Source organism: Helianthus annuus, chromosome 11 (assembly GCF_002127325.2).
Source record: "Helianthus annuus cultivar XRQ/B chromosome 11, HanXRQr2.0-SUNRISE, whole genome shotgun sequence".
Taxonomy (NCBI): domain Eukaryota; kingdom Viridiplantae; phylum Streptophyta; class Magnoliopsida; order Asterales; family Asteraceae; genus Helianthus; species Helianthus annuus.
This window is the reverse complement of record NC_035443.2, coordinates 155,629,944-155,655,243: the sequence shown is the minus strand read 5'-3', so window position 1 is coordinate 155,655,243 and position 25,300 is coordinate 155,629,944. Positions and strand designations below refer to the sequence as shown.

Here is a 25,300-nt window from a genome sequence, read left to right as displayed (position 1 = left end):
CTTGAAGATTCCGGCCAAAATTTCACCGGATAAATTTTCCGAAACCAGAAAATGCACAAAACTTTTACTAAAAACCCGGTGTATCGCAAGAACAATCAATTTAACAAGGTTTTTGATAAAACTTTTGGCAAAATAACAAGGTTTTCACTGATTTTAGCCACTTTTTTTTTTAGAAAATATATGAATTTTTCAAGAACAACTCCATAAAAACCGAAACTTGTTTGGTTTTAAACAAGGATAACAGCCTCAGCTCTGATACCAATTGTATGTCCCGTTTTTCCGGTGGATCGATAACGTAAACCTATCCTTGTTTATCAAGAACACGGTAACGGGTGCGGAATCCCCGTGACGGTGCAAACCAAACAAAGTGTAAAATAAGAACACGCGTAACCAAAAGATTCAATATCTATTGATTAGGGATGAGTACAACCACAAACATATACAAACAATGTTTTAACGGACTCTCACTAAGTCTCTCTATGCTCATCAGTTTCACACAGAAACTGAGAGGGGTATTTATACTAGACACACACAGACTATGACGAAACACAAAGAACTCGGCGAAACACCTTTGGGCCAAAAATTAGGCCTGAAGAAGCCCAACAGGCGATGAAACAGGGACAGCCCATGGCGAAACACCCTAGTCGACGAAACACATTCAGTTTCGTCGACAATGCACATGACTAGTCTTTCACCAGTTCCACATAAGACAAATCTGTGACATCACCATGACATCACAATGATGATGTCATGGTGATGTGTAAACGGGGATGGGTCCGCGGCTCTCCGTGCTTCGCGTGTTGAACTCTGGGGCGCACGACGGAGGAATGTCGTGACGTCGGGCTTGAGCCGGACCTAACCGAGTCGAAACCAAATCGAACCGAGCCGAGTCGAACCGAGCCGAGTCGTGTCCACACAAAGTGTATCAACACATAATCAGCATATAAATAATCTAATCTATTCGAACAGCATCAGACACAAAAACTACACCAACATCTACTTCATGTTTGTTGTAACACGTCAATTTTGAGAACAATGTAGTAATAGAAAATTGATTAAAGCAATTGATAATGCATTTAAGAGTGTAGAAATACAGGATCACAACCTTTGTTCTTGACACCATAAAACCAATTTATACTACATGTACCATCACAACCTTTAGAGTTGAAACCATGTAAACGAACCCTACCACACTAGCCTTTAATACCCTAAGGGCTGCAATAACTAGCTAATGGTATGTGCTTTGGTTTTCAACGGGCCATAACACCGACCCAATTTGATCCTCATAATTAGAATTTTTTTTACCCATATCCGAAATATAATAAGCTAAAAGACTAAGATTAAAGATCAAAACATCAATAAAAAAATATTCTATATGTTATCGATACATCTTACTATAAGTTAAAACAAAACAAAACAAAACGTACAGCAATGAAGAAGTAAACAAAAATGAAAACATTATGAGCAATCAACATGTTACAATTAGAACTCCTAGGTTGAATAATAAGCCTAGCTCTTCAAGCACAAAAATCTCTAAGAAGATACTAGCTACAACATTTAAATCTTGTGGATGGAGAGATCTGAAAGTCTTCACAATTCCACTTTCCCTACAGGGTTGATGTGGGGGAAACAACATCTATCAAGTATTTGTCCTAACATCCTCTTGTCGGGATGTTTTAGCACCTGAAGAAGACGTACCCTTGACCTTGTAGTAGCGGTCATTCACCTGCATGTAATTAATATCAAATATGATTGCAAAAAAGTAGTAGTTTCTACATGTCATAGCACTATAATAATAGAAGTACTCAAATACTACAAGCCGCAGATGCTAAAATAGATGGTAAAAGTAACGGTGACAGAACCAAACATACAGCTTAGGGTAAGAGTTACCAACCTTCTTAATGTATCCTTTCAACTCAAGTGCTTTGAGCGCTGCATTAAATGATTTTTTAAAGATACTTTGTAACTCATACTTTGACTGCAACAAGTGTAAACGTCAATAAATTAAAAAATGATCCTGTTTTGGTTGGATTTATGGGCTGGAAATAGAACCTTAAGAGAATCCTTTCCGAACCTGTTTAACCATGAAAGTGATAAAAGATGCTATGTCTCGGATCGTTATAGAATGAACCAAGGCTGTATCGAGTGGTTCTAGGGGAGTAGAAACAACCTGTCATCTAATGCACTGTTAAAAGAATGGGATGAATGTTTGGCAGTCATAAACGGGGTCTCAATTAGTCAAAGTTCTGATGTGTGGCTATGGAGGATGGGTGAGAAACAAGTGGAATTTCAGGCAGGATTGGTAAGGGCAGAACTTGATGAAATCAGTCTAGTAAACGAAACAAAAGTACTGAATTGGCTGCATTGGATTCCTAAAAAGGTTAACTGCTTCCTTTGGAGAGTCGTATTGGACCGGATCGCTACAAAAGAGGCACTTCAGATTCGGCGTATTCATCTTTCCTCGGCCAACTGTGTCCTATGCAACGAAGGTATTGAATCGGTTAACCACCTTCTCGTTACATGCGGCTTGGCTCAACAAATTTGGGCGGTAATCTTTCAATGGGTGAAGATTCCCCTGCCTAGATATATCTTAAGTGTGGTACAATTATTGGAGTTCACGGAATCGTATTTAGGGACAAAGAGATACAAAAGGGCGGTGTATACGGTGGTAGCAACAACCTGCTGGATCATTTGGAAAACAAGAAATGACGTCATTTTCAAAAGCAAACCTCCAGTCCTTGCAAAGATAATTGGAGACATCAAGGCAGTTTCGTTCACGTGGGTCTGTAATCGCTCAGAACTCAAGGATTTGCCATGGGAAAAATGGAGGAGTTTTTGTATAAAAGAATAATTGTTTTGTACCTCTGTTTCATTTCTTTTTCCTGTAATTTGTACTTGCTTGAGCACCTTGCTTAAGTCTTTCTAATACATCCCCTTTTTTCAAAAAAAAAAAAAAACTAAAAAATGATCACCCTCTACACAAACCAATGGAAACATATACAAAATAAAAGAATATATATTCTGACCTTAAGAAAGTTCATCATCGTATCGAGATCAGTTCCATTGGGATCTTCAATGTATTTGAGATACTCTAAATCATTGTCTTGTACTTGTACCTGGTCAAAGAGCATTAAAGATGGAAATAGATATTATCAATCAACTAAAACAATATTATGTCATAGAGATCGATAAATTCATAACAGTATATTTAATCATATTAACTAATAATTAGCTAGTGCAACTAACACAAACATACAATTAAAGCAGTTCAAAAGGAACATACTTTGGGACTATTCTCTTATCCGGCGGGCGAGAAGTACTAGCTTTCCTTCTGCCGGCAGACACACAACCACCTCCATTTAGATTTCGCCATTTGTCCTGCACACAGAATGATAACAAAATTAAACCATACCATGTGAAAACACACGTATAACAAATGCTCTAAATACAATTTAGAGGTATGAATACATGATACGTGTATATGCATTACAAAACTATATATTGAGAAGTTTATAAAATATGTATCTTGCAATTGGGCAAATTAGTACTGAAGATATCACACAACCAAATCTTTGAAAATTAGTACATCGTATGTTTGTATAAAACAGTTTAGAAAACTTTAAATGTTGAGAAGATATAAGCTGGCCATACAAAATTTGTAGATTAAGAAGTTCAAAGAAGCGCAACTTGCAATTGGGTAATTACTAAATCTTAAGCCCTCTTAAGACAGAGCTCATATAAGTAATAACTCAAAAATTAATTGTTTGCACGTAGATGGATGTAGATCCAGATCTGTTTTTATCGGTATCATGAAATCAATATAGGTTTCAGAAAAGGAATAATCACAATTTGAAACTCTTTCCTGTACAATCCTTATCAACATTTATCACGAGTAACAAATTTGATGACATAAAAAGAAACAAGCAGGATCAGATTCACGATCGATGATATACAAGGGCTTGCAAGTAACAAAAACAAAAAGAAAAACCTTGAGATCGATATTCGTTCGATTAGCCAGTATAGAAGCAAATCGTGGATCTTTAAGAATATCTTTCCAGTTTCCTGCTTTATATTCTTTAACACCAGCTTTCAAGGCTTCTTCTTCCTTAGATGTCCACCACTTCTTCGGTGCCATAAATCCCTAGGGTTTCAACCCATACCTTTTAAAAATTAACAAGTTGACGTTGAACAAAAACCACTAGGTTCCAAACAGTTGAATATTTTAACAGAATTTATTTCTGCTAATCTGAATAACTCAACATCAAAATAACTTGATTTTAACAAGTATGGTTAGTATAATCAGAAAAATAACCAAGTATGAAATAAATGTGCCTGTTAACATTCAAAATACAACAAAATATAACGAACATATAGATTTGACCATACCTATGAAGAATCAACATGTTATGATCCGATCCACATAGACCGAAGAGAGATCGGTGTATACAGTGAGCGGATTGACGGCTAACGCACAAATAAAAAAAAAATGATCAGAACACGTTCAACCCAGAAAATCCACAGATCAATGCCTTTTAAAAACAATCAATGTATTAACAAACAACTTACAAAAACAGCGAATCAGATCTCTCGATCATCTTGCCCTGAGGTTACTGTGTTAGAGCAGGGGGCGGCATCCGTATAAGTAGCTGACAACGCTGGATAAACCCTAATCTGAATTTTTATTCTAAATTAAAAAAACAAAATAAATGAAACATGAAAAAAATAATATAACGATCGTATTCTCAATTAAAAAACAAAATAAATTAACAAAACAAATTAACAATATAAAGATCATAAATTTTAATTCTAAAATAAAAAAGAATTGTGAACGTTACAGTTGTAACATATAGGAAATTAATGGAAGTACCTAGACTTATGTAACACGTATGCGGATGTAGGTTAAAAATCTATTACAATTTACCGTATTATAAAGTTACTAATTCGAAATTGTGTATGTCCAATAAATCTTAAAAGTAACAACAGTCCCTCGACCAAAGAAAAGACACATTAGTTTTCAAATAAAGAAATTTATTTTATATTTGAATTTTGTGAACATTACATTTGTAACATCCATTATCAGTTGATGTACTTTCATATATGCCTATCTTGGTTGAAATCACTGATAAGGTGGTCGTCGGCCAAATTAAAAAGGAAATGAAACTAAACATAGTATATACAATTTCTATAACGGCCAACAAATCAATCCCTAGCACCCTCGGGGCAGCCACTGGACAAACGGAGTACTCTGAGAGTAACCTGAGTCGTCCACCACCTATTCCGGGGAAAACCTGTAATCCACCCGCCCGTAGGCATGACGGTTAATTACCGGTAAAACCCCTTTGGCTCAAGGTCGAACCCAGGTTTCCCTGGGTCTCATATCACTGCCCACTAGTGCCTCACTCCTTTTTTTGCACCAAATGGGAATTGAACTTGAGTCTTCAAAGAAGAACACAAGTACTCCTACCACTTGAGCTAGTGGTCATTGGCACATAGTATGTGGGCTACGCGGTGATTTATCTCAAGAAATTTAATCATTTATTTTCTAGACACTGACTTATATTTCAACAATCTAGAATCTCGAAAGTCGTGGAGCATTGATTGGTGGTGATTAATAGATAGTAATATCTTCCATCACCATGTACCAAAATTAGACTTATACCTTAAATTTGCATGGGACAAAAGTCTATCAAAATAACCATAGAGGGAATATTGATAGATTACATAAAATTGTCGGGAAGTAGTGAGGATGGATATAATTAGCGGGTCACTAACAAAACCCAAAAATATAATATATATATATATATATATATATATATATATATATATATATATATATATATATATATATATATATATATATATATATATATATATAGGGGAGGGTTTAAATGAGAACGCTAAATATTGTGAGAACCGTGAGAACAAATGAAAAAACCGCAAGAACTTGGTCAAAAACAATTCAAATTCAAAATTTTTTTCTACACTTATCATTATTACTCGAATACCATGTTAGAAATTTAATTTACACGTTTAAATTTACGTGAATTCGTAAATAAAGAAAATTTACACATGTGTAAATTTGCTGTGTAAATCTGTTATATTTACACATGTGTAAAAAATCTAAAAAGAGTGATTTTGAAATGAGAAATGAATTATTTGATGTTGTAAATTCTTTTTTTGATGTTGTATCTTAATTACAATGAGTTTTGTATTAAAAAAAATGGTTTTTATTGATTTTTTCATTCGTTCTCACGGTTCTCGCAATATTTAGCGTTCTCAAGATAACCCTCCCCTATATATATATATATATATATATATATATATATATATATATATATAGGGAGAAGATCATGCGAGAACCACCTCTTATTGCGAGAACCGCGAGAACCAATGTGAACACAACCAAAAATGCCTAAAAAGCTAAAAATCACACAAAAATTTTTTTTTTTAAATATTTTTATATAAAAATCGCTACTTATGTATGTATATATATGTATATGTATATGTATATGTATATGTATATGTATATGTATATGTATATGTATATGTATATGTATATGTATATGTATATGTATATGTATATGTATATGTATATGTATATGTATATGTATATGTATACGTATACATGTGAACATATACCATAAGTACAAAGATGACAACAAAATAGTAACTAAGCACTCTAGCTTGTCCATACGTGTAACTATTAGAAACACAAACACAAATGATATTTGCTACAATAAGGCCCGATGTGATGATTATGCATGCATGATAGGAGACACCTCCTTTGGCACTCATTATACTTGCACACTGCTTGCTAAACTTTGAACTCCTCTTTTTGTATTTATTTAAAATGCTTTGGGTGAATACATGATTTGTACTATTTACCACCGTGATGTTTAAAAGATACTACTGCAAATTTAATAACTCACATTAACTCTGGTAGAGCCGCGAAAAATATAGGAAGTACTACTTGCGGAATTGTCACACCCTAACCGATGGCGGAAACATCGGGGCGGGACGAACAAATCGCTCAAAGCATCATAACGCTACTTGTGTCAATATAGATTAATCAAAATTTCAAAATACCAACAAGATTGACATACAAACCAAAATATAGTCAAAATTGTATCAAACATAATCAGAATTTCAAACATTGTTCAAAATGTTGTTTTTCTAAGGTTTGTATCTAAAGTTACACTAGCTTGATTCTTTAACGTCCAAACTATCAACCTGCAACAAGTATTAAAATAAAATCAACAAAAATGTTGGCGAGTATACAAGTTTAATACATATGATAAATAGTTTAAAATGTGAATTCCTCATATCCAACATGAATAACATATTACAAGTTTCAACATGCTAAGCCAGCGTAATCAATATGTTAACTTAAGTTTCCAAAGCGTTAACTGTGCCTTTCCTAAATCGTCGCCACGAATAGGAGGTAAAAGAATGAAACTTAACAATACCCCAAGACTTAAGGGCGGTGTGTTAATCCTATAGGGTTATAAGTGTCAAGGTAGGCTAAACATAAGATTCAAACATTCACATAGCACAAAATAGTCACAAGTATCACAATATCATGTTTTCATGTTTAAGAGGGACAACGTATGATTATAAACAAGTTTCAAGTGTCGTGTTTTTTAATATAGAATGCGTGTTGCATCCCAAAGTGTTTAAAGCAAAAAGGGATCGAGTATACTCACAGTGCGTGCTTAGAACCTATTAGAACCTAAACACAGTCTGCTTGGATCGAAGGGAGCGCTGGGTCAGCCCGCGTGCGGGAACAGAGCATAAGTCCTCTAAGTGCTGACTCGGTCGGGAACAGAGTGTCAAACAGTGCAAAAAAAACGAGTTAAGTGTTCAACATACTATCAGAGCGGATTGATTCGATCCGGACGGATGGTCATTCGGTTTATCCGTGGTTGTTTGTGAGCTATTAAAATCACTACTACAAAATTAATAGATAGTAATATCTTCCATCACCAGGTACCAAAATTAGACTAATACCTTAAATTTGTATGGGACAAAAGTCTATCAAAATAACCATAGAGGGAATATTGATAGATTACAAAAAATTATCGGGAAGTAGTGAGGATGGATATAATTAGCGGGTCGCTAACAAAACCCAAAAATATTATATATAAATATATATGTATATGTAAACGTGTGAACATATACCATAAGTACAAAGATGACAACAAAAGAACATAGTACTGCACCAAATAGTAACTTAACACTCTAGCTCGTCCCTATGTGTAACTATTAGAAACACAAACACAAATGATATTTGCTACAATAAGGCCCGATGTGATGATTACGCATGCATGATAGGAGACATCTCCTTTAGCACTCATTATACTTGCACACTGCTTGCTAAAATGAGAACTCCTCTTTTTTGTATTTATTTAAAACGCTTTGGGTGAATACATGATTTGTACTATTTACCACTGTGATGTTTACAAGATACTACTGCAAATTTTAATAACTCACAGTAACTCTAGGTAGAGCCGCGAAAAATATAGGAAGTACTGCTTGGGGAATCCCCAAACATAAGGTAATCATTGGAAAAGTTATAATAGAAATGAAGCTAAACATTATATATGGCGCATGTGGGTCAAGTCGTCAACAAAAATTTGATTCACCTAAATTGACCTGGTGGTGATTTATTTAAAGAAATTTCAACATTTATTTTCTATATACTGAGGTGTGATGCAACCATCTTTGATCACCAACTACCAAAAGTAGACTAAGATCCCTGAAATTTGCTTGGGACAAAAGTGTAGGTCCGTTTTTCCCGGAGGATCCGATACGAAAACCTATTCCCTGTTTATCACAAACACGATCGCGGGTGCGGAATCCCCGAGACGGTGCAAACCAAACAATGTAACGCGAGTAACACAACTCATAATTAAAGATTCACTTGGATTAAAAGGACGAGAACAATATCAAATATACACACAAAATGTTTGACGATAAACTCTCTGGTTTCACTATGCTCTCATGGAGTCTCACAATAATCTCATAGAGTTTCACAGTGCTCTCATGACTTAAACTGATAACATACTAAGCTATTTATACTGTCCACTGATGAACCTTCATGTGACGAAGGTATGAGTGGGGAAGGTTAAACTTCCCCACACATTATCTTGACGAACCTTGAAAGGTTCCCCATGTATGTAAAGTCTTCTCATGAGATCATCGTGACATCATCATGATGTCATCATGGTGATGTCATGGATGATGTGTCTGCGGGACGGTTCGCGGCTCTCCGTGCTTCGCGTGTCGAACTCTGGGCGCACGACTGAGGAATGTCGTGACGTCGGGCTTGAGCCGAACATAACCGTGTCGAACCGAACCGAGTCGAACCGAACCGAGTCGCGTCCACATAAAGTGTACCAACAAACTCCCCCTTGGACGCTACTCGTGATGGTTCGTCTTCCATGTCTTTCATGTCGGAGGATCTTCAAAGGTCTTCACGTGCCACAGTCAGGGAGTGTATCAACAAACTCCCCCTTGAATGATGCTCGTGAATCTTTTGAACTTCAAAACTTTAGACCCTTGTGGTGTTGATGAGTGGTCAGTTGCAATTTGATCATCTTGATCTTCAGATTGCATCAATGTCGTGTCTTCACTTTACGACTTGTCATCTGACACGTTCTCTTCGCCTTTAGCTGATTCTGATGTCGCATCTGCACATACAAGAAAGCTAAACACGTAATGAAAACAACCGCTTGGAATTTAGAAAAATTAAACAAATGACACATATGAGACCAAATCTCAATCAAACACCGACCGACAACAGTTTGAAAGTTTAAAAGTTGATCAATTTTAACCTTTTAACTTTCAAAACTTGTTAACTTTGACTGTTTATGAAGATGCAATTGTTTTCAATCTTACAATCAGGATTTTGGGTAGAAGCAAAATCTTTTTGGCTTTTATAATGTTTAGATTAAAACACACCTAAAATCTTTTTGGAATTTTTCATTTTTCAAATGTAAAGACAGAAAGCAATAAATAAATATATACAAAGATGCAGAAACGAAAGCAGTAAACAAATACTTACAGACATTCTTTTTGCGAGTTTCGAGGGTAAGAAAATCATATCAGTGTATGGTCACGCCAAAACGCTCTTTTTGTTCAATTAGTTAACATTTAGATAAGCATCCTATAACAATTATCGGTATTGTTGTCCGCATAAGCTCAACTTATCAGATGTAATCATGACTAGGAGATACGTTAAGGTATGATTTATACTTACCGACCGGTGTTCATCCACACACGACATATTCCCGTATCAAGGTATGCATGAGAGTTCATCTTACCGGTGAGTATACCGTTTATCATCCGTTTGACCGTATAAAAGATGTGAGAAACTCACTTATTTTGATTTGAAAACAAGCCCTATGTGATAGAATCACTTATTGATGAGAAACTTTATTTTCAGATGCATGAAGGGCACATGAGCAAGTCCGTGAACAGGTCAGTACTAACATACAGCAAAGAGACGAACTTGACTCCCGCAAGAAATGTGTGATATATTATCACTTATTTTGTTTGGACATGTGATTGTTGATCACTTATTGAGGTCGTATGCAGTATGTACACGTATGTATAGTATCATGGAAGATCTTAGACTTCGTCTCCGTTATTTTTACAGTTTGATACAACCATGATACCCAGATGATAACACAGCATAAAGACCGAATATCTCAGAACCTCGACAATCTCTCAAACGAAATTTCGATACTAAGACCATATGCCAATGAATGGTTCCCACCTGGTCTTCAGTCGATTAAAGTTTATATCACCCTGCACACTTTAAAATGATTGTGAGCCTACCGATACATCTTATATAGAGCTGCTTAACATTTTTCATTTTGCATTTAGTTTAAAGAGGTTTAGACAGACCACTGATGTACTATTATATTCTCTTTTTCTCGCCAGGAAACTCATTTTTGTTTTTCCAATGTTTTTGGGTTTTTGAAATTTTTTGATGTTTTTGAATTTTCAAATTTGGATTTACTCCCCCTAAAATCAACAAACTATGATAAATTTTAAAAACACAAAGATATTTTCAAAAACGATTTTCCGATGTCGGTTAACTCATGTTTTACCTCAATGCCGTTTACCAAAATTAATTTAATCAGAATTGATTTATCGAATTTTGGAAAAATCAGTTGGCACGTCGGTAATCGGTGTGGACCATGACAACATTGATGAGTTTCGTAGTGAAACAATCACGTGTGAGGTGATATTTGAGATCAACGTGTCAGGCCAAAGAGTGCTGTACGAGATGATATAATTCATAAAGCAACTTAATTATCGACAAGTATAGGAGGGATTAGAAATTCAAAACCGTATCCTGCAACTGCTTCGTGCATTGCAAGGAATCTGAGTGCTCTCCCAAACTGGATATCCACCCATTATGGATTTCAAAGTCGATTTTGTAGCTACTGAGAAATCTCTTCACAGCAATAAGATCATAAACCTTTGGTCCGGCTGGTCTTCCACATTGCACCAGCGAAGGTCTTTGTCTTTCTCTTTGAGAAGTAGTGTGCGCTTGTTCAATCCATGCCAAGGCATTCGCACACCCGATTGGTTTGTTCAACAAATACATTTTCTTCAATCACACCATGGAGAAAAGTACACTACGTTCATCTTATGGACTTTGAACTTCTTGTGGAAGAAAAATCCATAAATCTTCGAAAAGCTTCAAACGTGTTGTAGGCGCATACATTTCATTGAATCTATCCCGGGGACCCGATTAAAGCCTTTAAAAATTAAACTTTTGATATGATTTTCATTTTGTCGAAGGTTTTCAATTTCTTTCGACAGACAATTCTGTCCTCTTTTCTTTTTCTCTCCACCAAAGGCAACAATTTCTTTGCCGCCGATCTTGTGCATGGACACTCCACTATCAACAATCCGATGACTATCGATAGTTCCTCCTGGAACATCCTGTATACTCACTCAGAGATTAGTTGGAGAGGGGGACCCAAGCCTTCATAGACTTGGGTTGCCCCTGATAATCAAGAAATGTAATTTCAATTTGCTAATGATTTTCAAACACAGCACCTCCCCCTGAACTTTCACCCGATTTAGGTTTCCAAGTTTGTTTTTGTTTACCAGATTGAGTTTTGTAAACAGATTTTGAAACTTTTGGTTTTAATGATTGTGGTGTACTTGGTTCCCTGTTGACCGATTTGTCTTCAGATTTTAAAGCTTTTTCAACAGCTTTGATGTTTTGACGTCGTTGTTTCGTTTCTCGTTTATTAACAGTTCTTTTATCATGTTTTGGTGAGACGGGACGACGTTGAGGGTGAACCTTTTCAGGTGGTGCTTTCTCAACAAATTTCTCTTTTGGAGTGTTTGAGCAGTTCTTAATGATATGCCCAAACTCCCCACATTTAAAACACGTTCTCCTTTCCACAAACTTAGGAGAATCTGATCGACCAACAGATGTCGAACCCGTAGAACCTGAGGTACTTGCTTTTTGATCACACCCATTTGTATGTTGAGTGTAATTATTTTGACTGTTACGTTTTAAAATCTTGACTTGTTGAATAAAATCGGTGTTTGATTTGTTTTCAAAAGTCTCAATTTTATCAGTACCATTTGATGCTACAAATTTAACATCATTGCTTTTCTTCTGATAACGAGCTCCTTTTGTTTCATATTTTGATTTAGAAACGTTAGGCCTTTGAGCTCGTTGAACTGGTTGTTTGCCCTTAGGAGCAAAAGGTTATTGCTTTGTTGGTGATTTTTGACTTCCAAATTGTTTTGTGACTTTGGATTTTGGAATGGGATCACATTGAGTTACAACAACTCCAGGGATCGTCTTTCCCAAGAATTTGCTTGTATTATCTTCAAAAACTTTATCAATCGAAGATGGATTGACATTTTTAATTGGAAAATCGTGATCTTAATAGATTTTAGAATCACCAACCAAAGTGTACAACACATTATTACTCTTAATGGTAGACACAGATTTCTTGTCATTCTTGACAGGATCTATCACCTGTTTGACAACTTGTTGCACAACAGGAATAGGAGGATCACAAAGAATATGATTCTCAATTGGAATTTCTATTCCCTTCTTCTTATCAAGTGATTCATCCTGGTCATTCACATCTGATTCTGATTCATCATCAGACGACTCATAGTCCTCAATGATTGGAGGACTTTGTTTCGTAGATGTTGAAGTTTCTGTTTGCTCAGATGATGGAGTTGAAGAACTGTCCGATTTGAACCCTAGGCCAGTAGTAACTTCCTCATAATCAAGAGGCACACTGGGTTCAAAACGAGGCATATCCTCTTCATCGGGCATTCTGGTATAGTTGTGTCTCAAAGGGGGCGGACACGACTTATACCCAACGCCTTTCTTGTTTCCCTTCAGTTGTTGAACGTCAATAATGTGATCCAGCACAAATCGGGAGTTAGAATAACTTTCCATCTTGAGCTTGATTGCATCATGCTCACATTTGGCAATGGCTTGTTCCTTTTTGGTTTCCTCAACGATGTTAATGTAATCGTTAATACTAACTTGTTTATGATAAACAACTTTGTTCACTTCGGAAACACTTTTCCTTAAGGTTTCAATTACAGATTTAAATTCCTTTTCGTTTCTAACTAAAGCCATATTTGCCTCTTTGCACTTTGACAGCTCAATCACTAAACTTTGATTATGACTATGAACCGTTTCAGATTCACGTTTCAATTCAGCACATTTATGTTTCATATCAGCACAATCACTACATATGCTAGGGGTTTCAGATTTTACCTGACTCGTATAGGCTGAGACATTTGCCATAAAGGCAGTCTGAGAAGAAAAAGATCCATCTTCAGAATTATAATCTCCCGCATTCAAGCTTTCTTCATCTGAACTCCCGCTATAACCCGAGCTATCATCACTTTTAGAAAACTCTTCCTTGTGAACATGCTTGATGTGATTGATGATTTTTGCATAGCATGCGGTTCCTCCTCCTTCTTGATCACCTTCCCCAAATTGTACAGACCAATTACACCCTTCATCAGCTTGAACGGTCAATGCTCGATTGGTGATTGATGCTCCAGACTGGTTCTGGTTCTGGTTCTGATTGTTGTTCAGGGCTACTATCCTTCGATCACGATTTTCTTGATTGACATTGACATTGGAAGTACTTGTATGATTTCTGAATGGGTTCTGATTGCCTTGTTTGCTTGGTCGGGTGCATTCACGTTTGAAGTGCCCCTTTTGCCACAATTGAAACATGTAACCGCATCTATATCAAACCCGTACTTCGTATCATTTTTGCCTTCCAAGCTTGTTCTTCCAGTTCGAGTCATGAAATCCTTTGCCCTTCTAACAACACTTGCAAACGCCCACTTGATATCCATTAACTCCATTTCATCACGGTCTATCTGCTGATAATCTTCATTGGTCATATTGATGTTTCCAATTTGACCTGCTACCAATCCACAATAGGAACTGAACATTGTGTTGAGAAGTTCCAAATGTTCCTTTGCAACTTCTACACTGACTTTTGAAAGATTGTAAGTATCAACTCTGACAGTGTTGGTGTTTTGGGGTGAAGGATTGTTGATATAATGTGCTTGTTGTTGTTGTTGTAGTTGGGCTTGTGGTTGGGGTATGGATTGCGAAAGATAAGCACTTTGATTCCACTGTGGAAACGGTGATGAGCTTGTATCGGACACAAACGCCGTTTGAAGATTCGGATGCTGAATGGAACTAGAACTAGTTGAATGACCAAAACCAGGCAAATACATTTCTGTGTTTTGAGGAGGTGCAATCCTTTTAGCTTTCCGAATTTCCTCTTCATTCTTGTGCTCCAACTTCTGAATGAATTCATAGAGAGTGCCATTGGCTGTATCCATAGCGCCCGTATGCTTTAGAAGTTCAATGAATGGACTCCACTTAGGAGGTAGAGCATCAGCAAACCGTGCAATCATTTCCTGATGAGTTGCAGCAACACTATAAAACACATTTCACTAATCAAATGATAAAAGCAAGAAGTCATATCATATAGAGTTTCATTGTCCAAGAATCGAAATGATTCAAACTCTTTCTTCAATAAATCATGGCGTGTTTTTCTAGAAGCTGCATTTCCTTCTCCTCTCGCTACCAATGCATCCCATAAATCTTTCGTGTTCTTATAATAAGAGAATTAATGATAGATGTATTTGTGAAGTGCTTGAGTGAGAATAGCATACGCCTTCTTCTCCAGATCATATGCCTTTTTGTCATTTTCAAGCGTATTAGTAAATCCCGCTGAAGTTGATGCTGCTACTTCGAGGGCAGGATTGCATGCAGTAATGAAACATTTCCAAAGTTCGGTGCTTTGACCTTAAATGTATGTGTGGAAACGACCCTTCCATGATGGATAGTCGTTCATGTGATTTAACTTTGGCGGCCGATTGTTGCTACCCGTCTCATTCTCACTAAGCAAAAGATTCTGAATGCTTTGATTTTGATTCGACACCAATGCCCATTGACTTGCACTTATTGACTATTGTTGTTGAGGTATGGAATTCGTTAGATACGCGGCCATCAAAGTCTGATTTTGAATTGGTCGTGGGTCTGTACTCCAATCCCACGGACTTGTACTACTCATGTTTGATATTAGAACAACTGTACCTGATTAAACACTTGAAAACACAAAGTTAGAACACTTTCATAAAGCTTCTGTGTAAAAATGACAAGTTAATGCGACGAAGATTGAGGTGATGAGGAAGGTTGAAGTAACGAGGAAGGTTGAAGTAACGAGGAAGGTTGAAGTAACGAGGAAGGTTAAAGGGTGAGGAAGGTTAAAGGTGAGGAAGGTTTAAGGTGACGAGGGTTAAAGGTGAGTGTGACGAAGGTTAAAGGTGAGGAAGGTTGAGGTGAGGAAGGTTAAAGGTGAGGAAGGTTAAAGGTGAGTGGATGAAGTAACGAGGAAGGTTAAAGGTGAGGAAGGTTAAAGTAATGAGGAAGGTTGAAGATGAGGAAGGTTAAATGTGAGTGGGTGAAGTAACCTTATCTCCTTCTGACACAAGACACCATTTTTCAAACTTACACGATGCTTTTCTGATTTTACAAGTTTCCCTTTTCAATAAACCATCATCACAATACACAATTGTCAAACACTTGCACTTTAATATCAATAAACACAATAATCACTTTAATTCAAAAGATAATACAGATCAAACACAAACAATATTTGAAGAACAGTTTGAACTTGATGAAGAACACTATGAATATTCCGGCCAAAATTTCACCTGAGAAATTTTCCGAAACTAAATTTTGCTTATACTTTCAATAAAAACCCACTAGTAACATGTAAACATACAAACAAACAAGGTTTTTGAACAAACTTTTAGCAAAACAATAGGAAAAACACTGGTTTTAAAGACTTTTTCCCGAAAATATATAAATTTTTCAAGAACGAAATCTGAAAAATCACAATAACACAATGTTTGGTTTTAAACAAGGAAAAGAGCCACTGCTCTGATACCACTTGTAGGTCCGTTTTTCCCGGAGGATCCGATAGGAAAACCTATTCCCTGTGTATCACAAACACGATCGCGGGTGCGGAATCCCTGAGACGGTGCAAACCAAACAATGTAACGCGAGTAACACAACTGATAATCAAAGATTCACTTGGATTAAAAGGACGAGAACAATATCAAACATATACACCCAATGTTTGACGATAAACTCTCTGGTTTCACTATGCTCTCATGGAGTCTCACAATAATCTCATAGAGTTTCACAGTGCTCTCATGACTTAAACTGATAACATACTAAGCTATTTATAATGTCCACTAATGAACCTTCATGTGACGAAGGTATGAGTGGGGAAGGTTAAACTTCCCCACACATTATCTTGACGAACCTTGAAAGGTTCCCCATGTATGTAAAGTCTTCTCATGAGATCATCGCGACATCATCATGATATCATCATGGTGATGTCATGGATGATGTGTCCGCGAGACGGTTCGCGGCTCTCCGTGCTTCGCGTGTCGAACTCTGGGGCGCACGACTGAGGAATGTCGTGACGTCGGGCTTGAGCCGAACCTAACCGTGTCGAACCGAACCGAGTCGAACCGAACCCAGTCGCGTCCACATAAAGTGTACCAACAAAAAGTCAATCAAACTAACCATAAATAGATTATTGATAAACTACATAGATTCGTGGTGAAGTCGCGAGGAGGGATATATTATCTTTCATTAGCCACTATTATCGAGAACTTGCTAACATTTTAATGAAAAAAAGATAAGTGATGGTTAAAAGTCCATACCAATGGGGTGGTGGTCCATTGGCAAAGTCAAAACATTTAAAACACCTGGGTTGGGTAGGGGATGGTCTGGGGTTCAAGTCCCACGAGAGGGGATTAAGAAATTAGCCGTTCAGAAAAAAAGTCCATACAAAATATTGATTCACAATTTTAGATTTATTAATACAATATGTTTTTCATCCGACTATGATAGTTTGTCATTTTTCACCAAGGGGTTCACCAAATAAGTCTTAAAACATATTGTGATGTGGGGAAAAAGTCCACATGAAACTACGGGTTTCGTTACACCGGTGAACTTCATATAAGGTTTCTCGGATGATACAATATTCGTATAGGTTCAAACAAGTAACAACCATATACAGATTGACAGTTGATGTACTATGAACGGCCATCCACTTAACGTTTTTGAAGATGTGTTCAACTGGTTTGTGCAAGAACAGTTTGTGAATTGTTTTTCAAGTTTGCAGACCTTAAAACGTGATCTGTAGATCTTGTAAACCACATACCTATCTTTAAACGAAATCATGATCTTTCAAAAAACAACCCTAGTCTCTCAAATGATAACACACTGATCATCATCAAAAGGTAATCATTGATAAGATAAATTATTGATAAGGTAATCATTGGACAAGTTAAAAAGGAAATGGAAGAAGACATTGTATATGGCGAGTGTGGGGTAAAGTAGTCAACTAAAATTTTTATCACCTAAATTGACGGGTTGGTGATTCATTTAAAGAAAATTCATCATTTGTTTTCTAGCTATTGAGTTGTGATGCAACCATCTAGAAATCGAATGGGGTGGAACATTGATTGGTTGTTATAATGGATAATAATATATTCCATTACCTACTATCAAAAGTAGACTAAGATCCGTAAGATTTGCATGTGGGAAAAGTCTTTCAAACCAACCATTAAAGGGATTGTTAATAGATTACACAGATTCGTGGTGAAGTAGTGAGGAGGGATATATTATCTTTAATGAGCCACCAATATCCAGAAACAATTTAATTAACAAAGGTTAAGTGATAGTTAAAAATACATACAAAATATAGATTTGTATTATAAAATTGGTTAATGCAATATGTTTTTCATACGCCTGAGATACTTTGCCATTGATGCGTGTTAGCGTGTATATGTTTAGGATGTATATTTTAAGCCCTTTTTACGTTTTTAGCCAAGTTTTAAATTTATAAAACACGATATTTACTAACACTAAACACACATATGGGCAAGTGCACCCATCGTGGACGTTGTATAGTGTTGGTAAGATACCGAGGTCGTCCAAGGACACAAGAGCTTTGGTACTAAAAGCTCTTGTGTCCTTGGACGACCTCGGTATCTTACCAACACTATACTACGTCCACGATGGGTGCACTTGCCCATATGTGTGTTTAGTGTTAGTAAATATCGTGTTTTATAAATTTAAAACTTGGCTAAAAGTGTAAAAAGGGCTTAAATATACATCTAAATTATATAACACCTCGCACACATCAAGTTTTTGGCGCCGCTGCCGGGGACATAAGGATTTTAAGAAAGCTTAAAATCAACGGCCTAATCAGTTTTTCAAAACCTTTTCAAAACGCGCGCACATTTTTCTGCATTTTAGTTTTGTTTGCATTTACAGTAGCCTGAACACGGGGCCGTGCTCACTGAACACGCCCCCGTGCTGCATATTTTTAGTTAGATACCCAGATACAGAGTCTGAACACGGGGCCGTGCTCACTGAACACGCCCCCGTGCTCAACGTGACCAGTAACCTTAATTAAAATGCTCAGATACAGACCCTGAACACGGGGCCGTGTTCACCAGACACGGGGCCGTGTCCAGCTTCTGTTTCCGTTTTTTTTACTTTTGTTTTCTGGTCCCGAGACTTGGTTGTGGTCTGCTGAGTGATTCTTATGGATCAATACTCAGGAGGTTACAACTACATCTATGATGAGGATGATTATAGGGGTAATTATTGCACTAATTGTCGTAACACACACTCGGTTCAATATAATAACTTATATCAACCATCCAATTCATACAACCATTATGAGGAGCCTAGGTACGAGCCATCAACTTCATACACATCCTATGAAGACCAAAGGTATGAACCTCCTCCCTCATACTCATATTTTGATGAACCAAGGTATGAGCCTTCATACTCATACTTTGAAGATTCAAGATATGAGCCACCACCTTCATACTCTTATTATGAGGAACCATGGCATGAACAACCCACCTCATATGAGTACTATGAAGAACAAAGCTTCGACCCTTATCCATCATATAGTTACAATGAAGAACAATGGTGTGAACCATCTACTTCATATGAGTACTATGAGGAGCCAAGGATCAAACAACCGGATTCAAGCTTTGAGGATCCCAATTCTTTTTCTCTCACCGAAGTGACCAATAGGATATTAGAACACATTAAAACTATTGAACGTTGCATAAAAGAATCTCGCGCAAGGGAAGAGGAATCCCGCGCAAGAGAACAATTAAATTGTAATAATAACGTAGAGATAGTTGAAAATGTAAAAATGGAAGAAAAAGAAAGTGAAAAACCGACACATGAGTTAAACAATGAAAAAGGTGAGTCCGATAATGTTAAAATAAAAGAAGAGTCTAATTTTGAAGAAATTAACCTCTTGTCACCTACTTTCGAAAATCATTGTTTAGTAACCCCTCATGCAAAGTTTTTAAAAGAGTTAAACACTAGTGCTAAAATCAAAGAAATAGTGAGTGTTAAGTTAACTAATGATCAAACCTCGCTAATAAAAGAAGATCCTTTTTGAAATTAACATTGCACCGGTTCCATGTTTCTTTCAAAATTCATTTATTAGTAATATCACCATTGATAAAGATCTTTGTGTTAACATAATGCCTAACTACATTTTTGAAAAATTAAGTATTAGTGAACTTGCTCCACTTCAAATACCCATTTTTCTATCCGGTCGGAAAGTTATAAAATCAATCGGTGTAGTTGAGGATGTCTTGGTTCAGACAAATCAAATGGTTATCCCAACCGACTTTGTCATCCTTGATGACGCTCCTTTAGTCTTGGGAAAACCTTTTGTACAAACTCATAAAGCTTTGAAAAACCGAAAATTCAACAACCTACCTCTTCAGTTAGGGGCATTCAAAAGGAGCATAGATCTTGAGCGTTCAATGAAATATCCTTTTGGCAATAATGACCCCCTAATTGAAGATGAAGATGAACCACCCGATACGACTAGAGAGGATGACCACTTTGCTGAAGAAGATATTGCCATAGAACAAACCTTTAAGGTTCTTGATCTAAATGAGCCACAAAATAAGGTGTCTTCTAAAGACCACCCATTGAGCTCAAAGAACTTCCTAAAGGTTTGGAATATGCTTTTCTAGACAAAGATGGTAGTTTACGTGTAATTATTTCTTCTAAATTAAGTAATATAGAAAAAGAGAAATTAGTTAATCTTCCTAAAAAACACAAAAATGCGATCGCTTGGAAGCTTGTAGATATTAAGGGAATATGTCCTTCCATGTGCACGCACAAAATTTTAATGAATGATGATTATAAAACAGTAATTCAACCACAACGAAGAGTAAATCCCAATGTGATAACCCGAACTTTGAGCCATTTAACCCCGTGACCTTTAACCTTGTATTATTTCGTTTCACGTTTCGCTATATGTTATATGTGATCATATGTTATGCTAAGCTTGTTAAACGTAATCAGTTATACTTGATTTTTATGATTTAACAATAATAAGTTTGAGTAAAAATTATGTGGTAAGTCAAAAACCCCCACTCCAACCGTAAGGTTTCTATAATTCTTGGCCCAAAACCCTTCGAACCCAAGTTGGGCCGGCTCACATGTTTGTGCGCATACACATACGATCTTGTGGATGGTTTCCATATCTCTCAAAGTATAATAATAACAAACCCTACTCTTTGTTCCCTTCTCTTCCAAGTAGCGACGGCTGCCCTCTTCTCCTCTCAAGCTATCCTTCATCCGTTCTGGCATACATTCTACACTTCCCCGGTTAGTACACTCATCATCGATTTGGGTTGCATTCTCTGACGTTTTAAGTGAGGTAGTTATATCTTGATTTGTGTTCATATGCATACGAAATCATGCTCCGTTTGATATTGATTGACTAGGTAGAATGTTGTAAATTAACTAGGGGGACATAATGATAATGATTGCATGAACTCGAGGGTTGTTATGATGAACTGATTGATCTATGTTGCACGTCAGAACGTATTGTGTGAATTGGATTTAATGGGCGGCGAACATGTTATATGTATATACATAATTAATGCATATGTATATACACTATATACATAAGTAATGCATATATGAAGTTGACAATTGAGGACCTGACCATGTGATCTTTTAGTGGGCGGCTGTTGTAATTGTTTCAAGGGTCTGCAACAAAGTCCCTCACAAAGTCCACGAGACTTTTCCTTGCATGATGTGATGTATGTTTAATAAATGACATAATAATCACATGGATGTTTAGCAGTGGCGGCCATATGCCATGTTCTATTATGATAGCTGTAATATGATAGCATAGATTTAATCAAGTAAAGGGAATGGTAACAGAGATCACATGTGCATAGGTAGTAGGCTGGTAAGACAATAAGTATTATAATTCTTAGTGGATGCCGTCCACTAGCTGGTAATCGGCTCAATCAAAAGGGCATAGAAGTTTAGTGCTTGTCGGCTATGGTCAGGAGAGTTATCAGGTTTTATTATTGATCAATGACTTATTCTTTAACATGATAATTTGTGACATCAGGCACACGTGAGATAACATATAGAGAGTCGGCCACTATCTTGGTTCAGTTAATGCATGCCCAGTTTTGAACATATGCACTTGGGCCGCGCCACAATTACAATGAACCGAAACCGAGCCCAGCTACATTATCATACACAAAACTGAATTGGGCCTAGTCGGATGGGCTGCGGTGTCTAGTTGAGTTGCGGGCCTGATGTACAATCGGTTGAACCGTACAGCCGTTAATGGGAGTGCGCTTGGGCCGAGTAATGGGTTAGATGTAAGTAGTGGGCTGCATGGTCAAGATTAACTGGGCCGAAGCAGTAGGGTATTGTAACATATAGTACATGTTCAAATTGTTAATCTATGATAAATGGCATGTTATTATTTTGATGCTACTGGTAGATTATGGTGTGTATAGAATGCATGTGCTAGATAAACAACATTTAAATACGTTATAATATATATATAGTACACAACTTCTAGCTGTTATGTGTTGTATGATTTTGAATGTGATCATACTTGGATACGAGCCTAATGTTAAATGGAATCAATAATATAGGGCGTGGCTGGCTGAATTAGTTAAAACAAGGGAAACACTCAACCGAGCACACTAAGGTGAGTTCACTACATTCGAGCATGCGTCCCAGTGGTTGGGGACAGTCAGTGGGTATCCCGTGGAGGGATAAGTCTTTTGGGTAAAAACGGGTATATTGGTTAATATTCTCACCTATCATCTTTTGTAAGTCCCTCATCGGGTATTAGTTAGTAGCGCTACTTAGGTTTGGCACCCTCACCCCGTGCCTGTAGAGGACGGAGGTGAACTAATGACCCAGTCTGGCCCAGTACTAGATAGGAGTACGTGGGAAGGGCAGTCCGTGAGCCGTCCGTGTTTGGAAATGAGATATTAACAATATTACTTGCAGTGGTTATTGAACGGTTTTACACACAACGGGTAATAAACTTTTCTAAAACTGTGAACTCGCCAGCTTTGTCTGATAACCATGTTACATGCTCGCAGGTCGTGAGGTATCTTGGAATTGGGAAGCTTGCTATCTGGGAGTGCTGGAGTGGTCATGGATCGAGGCTCTTGGTTTAAAATACATTTAATACATTGGTTTTAAGCGTTATTACGAAACAATTACTAAACAACTTATTACATGCTTCCGCTACACAACTTTTGAGAATTAATATTATGTTGGCAACTTATTTTAATAGTTATCATTGGTTCAATGTGATGGGTGGCTCGAACTCTGATGCGTGACACGCCTCGCGGAGTTTCCGTAGGTGAAATTTTGGGGGTGTTACAGTTGGTATCAGAGCCACTGGTTATAGTGAACTAGGTTTTAAAACGTTTTATAAAACCAGACTATAACCGAACAACTTCGAAAATCGATCATGACACTCAACTCCAGATTGCAAGGTTCGTTTTTCTCTCACTTTATACATTACTTGTTTAACAGTCACACACTCTCAACGTATATGAACTGAAACAATTAGCACCATAGTGACTTGATAGCGTGACACCACACATCGACTCATGCGAACCATAGACCTGTAATACCATCTGTTGTGTTGTTTGAACGGGGGGGAAACTTCGAACGCAAGCTAAGAGGCTCTGAGATGAACATGCAAATCGCCTTATTATTATGGGTGCACACTTAATAATAACGCGGGGTGCATGCAAGTCCCAGAGAGTCTTATCGATCGTGAGGAGGGTTCTGCCCTACTATGTGTGAACTTGGTAGTACGTAAATATCAGTATGACCCTTGACTCTCATTTCGTTTCGACTTCTAGATCGGTTTATTCCCAACTATAGAGACATGAGTGAACGAGGACACGAACGTGGTAACATCACCATGACTCAGGCTGAGTTGACTGACCTAATCAACACTCGCGTGGCTGAGGCTTTAGCAGTTTATCAAGTTGGTACGGAATATACCAAGTATTCTTACCCTTATAGTGTGTACACGAACTTTTCACTTCTCACCGAACTTTTACGAACCTCGAGGTCAACAAACATTACCTGAACACTCATTAGAGCGCCTAGCAAACTGTGTAGGATGTTAGGTGCTTGTACGAACGTCCCTGAGTTGGATGTGGTAGCGTCGAATGAATGGTTATTACCTCCTTATTTATCGTCATTTGAACTTAACATACTAACGCCCTAAATCTCGAAGTGCGATCACCCTTGCAACACTCTTGAAACACACTGGGGATAATTCGAATCGCTAGCTGGAATGACGAACAAAAGGGTGAGTGTAGTATCCTACCGACTTCAGCATTTGGACGACCCCGATTACCAGCAATGAACACCAGTGAACTGACTTCAATCTGAGTTTTAACTCTGGTCAGTGACTCGTGGGAGTCAACTGTTACAAGCCAATCCGAACTTTGGCAGTGATAACAGATTTTAGTGTGGAATGTGTAACTTCCAGCACCGCGAGTAGCACCTTGGAACTCGGCACGAAGTGTGAAAAGAGGAACATTGTGGTGAAAGAACGTGGCGATCAGCTTCAAGCACCAACCTTAGAACAACAGTATTCGCGACAACCAGGTACTTGTAATAGTAGCCTACTGTATAGAAATGAAGGTGCTTTCGGCATGTATTGGACGTTGATGATTCAAAAACGACCACAACCACGAGAGTGATGTCAATACGGGAGAAACCCGCGTGACTGTAACAAATGCACCGGCAATGGTGCTCAAGGAAAGGAAATGAGAATTGATGTGAGCAACGATAAGACAATAACGTCATGGTGGTTTGGATGGGTAGTAAATCGCTTCGCCCTAATTCCGTTTAACCCTGATGATTCGCAAAACCAGACATGTTATGGAACCGGCTGATGGCAAGTCAACTGCGACCGCACATGTTAGTTGGGACGCAAACTCGACCCTACGAGAGACAGGCATTCGACACCGGTCTCACTCCTACTATCCTTGGTGGTTACGTTATAGTAGTCAGTAATGGTTCATTAACTAGACAAATCACCCAGACGCACCCTGTGAGAAGAAATTTAGCGTCACTTTATGTATTGAAGTACCGGAGTGGTGAGAAGATTTGCATCATGTCGGTAATGACAGCCCAGAAAGCGTCTATGAAAGGATGACCTCACTGTAGTAGCAACTAACTCTAATAATCAGACAAAGGGCGATAGGAACGAGGATCTATCAATTGCTATGACTAATCTCAATGTGCAACTCGAAGAACTTTCAGGCATATCACCACAACTATTAGTCAGAAACTCGTTGATCTCACGACTAGGGGAAGCTCCGA

At 37.5% G+C, this 25,300-nt stretch overlaps 1 long non-coding RNA gene across 1 annotated transcript; it reads right to left on the bottom strand.

The window, feature by feature from the left end:
• Positions 1-1,496: 1,496 nt before the first annotated feature.
• On the bottom strand, positions 1,497-4,655 carry LOC110887382. Its single transcript, XR_002563269.2, has 7 exons — positions 4,567-4,655; positions 4,387-4,464; positions 3,989-4,141; positions 3,284-3,378; positions 3,027-3,116; positions 1,895-1,978; positions 1,497-1,726 (listed from the first exon to the last, which is right to left on the bottom strand). It is a non-coding gene; the product is annotated as an uncharacterized LOC110887382 (long non-coding RNA).
• Positions 4,656-25,300: the final 20,645 nt, after the last annotated feature.